Below are 5,424 nucleotides of genomic sequence, written 5' to 3'. Positions count from 1 at the left end.
TGAAGGTTGTGGTAGGCTTAGAGAAGGGGGGTTGAATCTATGCCTTCCTTTTAATTACTGTTGTTACCCTTTTTAAAACAGATTTGCAATTCTGATTCTGTTGGACCTGCTGGATATGATACGTTCAGTTGGCCCTTGGCCTCGAGGTACTATTAATTTATTCTATCGTCTGCTATTATTTTATTTTATCTATGTTTATAATATTATATTACTTGGTGGGATCTGGTATGACTGTGGGTTTATCATACGGTGTCCAAAAACCCTCGGGAATGGGCGGGGTGAATCCCATCTGCTACACACTGAACACCGAGCTAAGATGATACACCTGGTGGACATACGGCTGCCAAGTGAGCCGTGAATACGCACAATATGCTAAGGCGTGAGAGCAAGGATAATGAAGTGCCTGAGAATATCCGCAATCACATGTCTGAGCCCTAAGTGACACTCTGTAACTACCAAGTGAGAATGATCCAGTAGGAGTGGTCTCCGAGACGGTGAACTCGGAATTATCTCTGTCATACAAAGTCACCGTAAAGAACCTCGACATCTTTAGATTAGCCTCTATAGACTTCACCAGATGTTGACTGAACTGCTATCCAGTTTGCAGCTGGGTCTCTGCCTCTCTCCCCTTGCGAACGAATAGCTCTGCCAACCTCCCGTAAGTGGCCTTCACTAGTGAGCACATCAGAAGGTTCCTGACCCCCTTCAGGATGGAATTAACACACTTGGAGATATTTGTCGTCATGTGTCCGAATCTCCTACCCTCATTCCGATGCTGAGTCCACAACGAATAGTCAATCTTGTTAGCCCAGTCACACATGGCAGGGTCTTCAGACTGCAGAATATCAAACCAATGATCGAATTCCACCTCAATCTTGGCATACGCTGCATTTAGAAGAAGCCTCCCTGCATCCTTACCCTTAAAGGTGAGGGCAAAATTTGCGGTCACATGTCGAATACAGAATGCACGGTATGCAGCAGGTGGTACCCAACCTCCGTCCGGAGCCTCAAGTGCAGCCTTGATACTGTTATGCCTATCTGATATCACCAGGATACCCGGTTGCGGGGTCACGTGCTAGCGAAGATGGGATAGAAAAAACGACCAGGACTTCGTATTCTCACCCTCCACAAGTGCAAATGCAACAGGCAGGATGTTGGAGTTTCCGTCTTGTGCAATCGCAACGAGCAACGTACCCCCGTATTTATCGTACAAGTGGGTCCTATCAATACTCACCAACGGCTTGCAATGCTGGAATGCCTCAATACATGGTGGGAACATCCAGAAAAGCCGGTGAAAATAGGCTTGCGAGCCGTCCACCTGCCCCCACTAGAACAGGACTCGTCCTCAACACTACAACACTACCAGGCATCGTCCCATCGCGGCAGCTCGTTGTATGACTCATCCTAATCTCTGTAAATATGGGCGACAGCCTTCTGCTTGGCCAACCAAACCCTCCAATAAGTCGACCTGAACCCAAAGTGTGCCTCCATCGCGTTCAACAGTACCTTGATGAAGGCTGAGATCACATGATAACCAAGACTCCTGTGATCTCTCGAGATCGACGTCGCGAGACAAGTATGAGGTCCGTTGTATCGTTTTACCTCCCAAATACCCTTGCGCTGCCGGAGACTTAGCCTAATCAACCATGTGCACCCGTTTTTAAATTCGGTACAGTTCCCAATGTACCTGCGATAATCGGACTCCACCACTTTGTACTATACCCCGCGTCGGATGCTATACATCTTCACGCTTAACACAGCCTCCTCTTTATCCTGAAATTGCTGACCAGCCTGAAACTCTATAAGACCTCCAGTACCTTGGGTATCTCTAACACCAAATCCAGTGGGTTCCCCAGGAACTCCCTCCTGTCTCATGGCATCCAAGTCCAAAGATGAAAAGTGCGGAGTGTACTGGTGAGTCCCAGAGCTAGAACCACCGCCAGCCCCTGCTGGATTACTCGCTGCAATGTCATCAGCAATGAGGTCCGACTCCACATCATCATCGTTCTCATCATCCAGCAATGCATCACCCATACCATCCGGTGCCCCACACTGTAAAGAAATCGATACCCTATCCACGATACCAACCTCTCTGCAACCACTGCAGTTGAGATCAACGGTGAACGACGGGGAGGTGACAGGCTCATCCCGAGGTGCATTCACAGGCACGGACGAAGATGCACCAACAGGTCTCGAGCTAGAACCGGCTACCATGCCTAGAGTTTGGGTATTTCGGTTCGAACCTCCCGAGCTAGATACCACATCAACCAACTTTACCAATAGCTCAGGTGTCCTGACCTCGAAAACTGCTGACGACAATGGAACAGGACCTGCAAATCCTCGTCACTCCCTATGATGAAAGAATCGTACTTTACGTCATCTCGCAGCACTGAGATCGGAATGCAATAGAATAACTTCTGAATCCGTTTCACGCCTTGCAGTCCAAGTTTCTGTATTATAGAATTCAAGAAGTCATCGAATCTCGTCGTAGGTCTCATAAAAATACTTAGAGGACCTTTATCAGTGAACTTCACACCAGAGCGTGTTTTTCTCTTAATGGACCCTCTATAATACACCAACACTACAAAACTCTTCTCACTAGCCATTTTGTCTTACTCTAATGAGAGGAATTCACGTTCACACCATACTTATACACGTATGGGGCTTCATATCGAAACAGCCAATTTCGAATTATATATATAATTCGAATAAGCTCACCATATAATTTGAATCAGGGTGATTCGAACTACCCTATGCATAATTCGAATCAGTTCAGTTCGAACTACCTACGAATTCAAGCATGCATAGTTCGAATTGATCAGCTTCGAATTACCCTCCCTCGTAATTCGAACAGCCTTGATTTGAATTACTCCTGTTTATAGTTCGAGTTAGTTTTATTCGAATTACATAGAGACATGCTTTTGATTGATCCATGTCTCATTTCTGGGTTTGGTTGAATCATGTAATTTCTTCTCCCATCTGGCTTAATACTACGATTTGCCCTAATAATAATGATGGTAAAATTTTTAGTATATAATATTATGTACAATACCTTTTAGAAAAGGTAAATTCTACTATACCTTCTCTAAAATAAAGGGTAAATTACCCCTTATAGCATATACAGTGATTATTGATAAATTATCCTTTCATCAGAACTTCAAGATTCACGTTATCTTCTCTTTTCTTTTCAATTGACGCTATATTTCTCTTGAAACTTAATAACAGTGTTATTTTCATCATCCTACCAAATACATCTCTTCTTCTCCATTTTAAAAAAAAGCTGATGCACTGGTGGGAGCATATTGAACTATTATATTGTCACAAAAAATATTAAATTATTATCCAGATAACAATGAGATAAAATAGGATAATTATTTTAATATTCACATTCGTCTTAAATATTAATTAATTATTTTATTATTCATGCCATTATTTACCTACATGAATTTTATTTATGGCGCGAATCCATATCTGCCATATAGACCCATACCATCTTGCTTCTCTCCGAACGTAATATTTTATAGTTTTTATGGCATCTTTTTTCTTTGAAATATAATCTAAATCATAAATACAAATACTAAAAAAAATTTTAGAAAGGAGAGAGTTGAAAATTAATAGATGTGCTCGTTGAAATTGGAGATTGAAAGTTTAAGAACAAGTTCAAAATCCTATCCTAATTGATTGGAAATGGTGATTAGATTTGAAAGGAATTAGAGTTTTAAAATAGGAGAAAAAGAGGTTTATTTGGTGGAGATGATAAAAATGACACTGTTATCAAATTTTAAGAAAAATATAATGCCAATTGAAAAGAAAAGAGAAGATAACGTGAATCTTGGAGTTCGCTAGTGGAGGGATAATTTATCAATAATCACTGTATATGTCACAAGGGTAATTTACCCTTTATTTTAGAAAAGATAGAGTAGAATTTACCATTTTCTAATGCATTGAAACAAACTTCTTATAATTTTATATTCAACATTTTAAATTATCTTTAGTCTTATTATTCTTTTAAAATTTTTAATTTTTATTTTTATTATTCTTTTTTTAATCATTATCTATCTAGATATGCCTTACCACCACTCTTATATTAGCTTGTTCTCTCTTCTTTTCTCCGTTTTTATTCTCTTTCTATCTTTTCTTCAATCGCAATTAGTTACCAACATATATTAGTTCATAATTATTACACTCAGAAGTGAATACTACTTTAAAAATAAAAGTTCAAAAAAAAAAATCTCGTAACTCTTATGTAAATGTAACGAACGAGTAAATTTAATTTTTTTTATTATGAGTTTTTTTTATTATCTAATACCTTCAAAGTCATATATTTTCATTTATGATAAAAGTTAAAAATTAAAGTTAAATGACATTATTACTTTTTAGTTTAATAAAATTAAAATAAAGTACAAAAATAAGGATAAAAACTAAAAAATAGATGGCTTTAGAAAAGGATAATGTTAAATTTTATGTCATTATGTATGAAAACAATGATTTATTTTATTATATTTACTTTTGTACCAAATAATAAAAAAGTTAAAATTTATGTCTGTTTTGCATTACTTATGTTACTTATCCATAGTCGTTTAAATTATACTCTATAGCCATTGAGTCATGTTTTCTTCCAAAAAAAAAAATAGTTATAAAGTTATCTTCATTTTTTTTATAGGAATACATCCATTATATCATGATTTTAATAATTAATATAAAATTTAAAAAATTAAATAAATATATATTTATTTTAATTACATTCAAGAGTGAAATATATATATTCCTATAGTCAAGAAATAGACTTAGCTTGTTCTATAATAAATAATTTTTTAATCATTAAATTTGTAAAAAAGATCCCATCTTTTTATTTATCCTAAAAGTTAAACATTAAAACTAATGTTAATACTTTTTTTATTAACAGAACTAAAATAAAACATAAAAATAAAAATACAAAATTTTGAACCCCAAAATATAAAATGGTTATACGATAAAAAAAATTACTTAAATATTATTTTTGTAAGGTACTCTATGAATGAACTCAAATGAATGAATATTATATGTAAAATGAATCCTGATATATTGGTACAAAATTTTTCTATGTAAATTTTTTCAAAAAAATGTTGTTTGTTAAACTATTTTACTTTTATTCTTTTGAAAGCATATCCATAATAAAAAAAATCCGCATGAGTAATTTACCTCCAATAGAAAATTCTTGATAAAGTTGCTGTAAAAAATGTGTGAAAGTTTTTTTATTCAACGTAACTGACGGATGTACGGAAGAAATTTTTTTAATAATAAACTTTTCTAGGGTAATATTGGAACTTAAATTTAGATGCCAATTGACATTATATACTGTGTAGGTACCTAGAGTATATTAGAAGAGTATGATAAAAAAAATGATTCGATGTAAATTTATTTTTTACAAAATTGTTCCTACTA

This window comes from Arachis ipaensis, chromosome B07 (assembly GCF_000816755.2).
Source record: "Arachis ipaensis cultivar K30076 chromosome B07, Araip1.1, whole genome shotgun sequence".
In the NCBI taxonomy this organism is placed as follows: Eukaryota; Viridiplantae; Streptophyta; class Magnoliopsida; order Fabales; family Fabaceae; genus Arachis; species Arachis ipaensis.
This window is presented reverse-complemented; position numbering follows the sequence as displayed.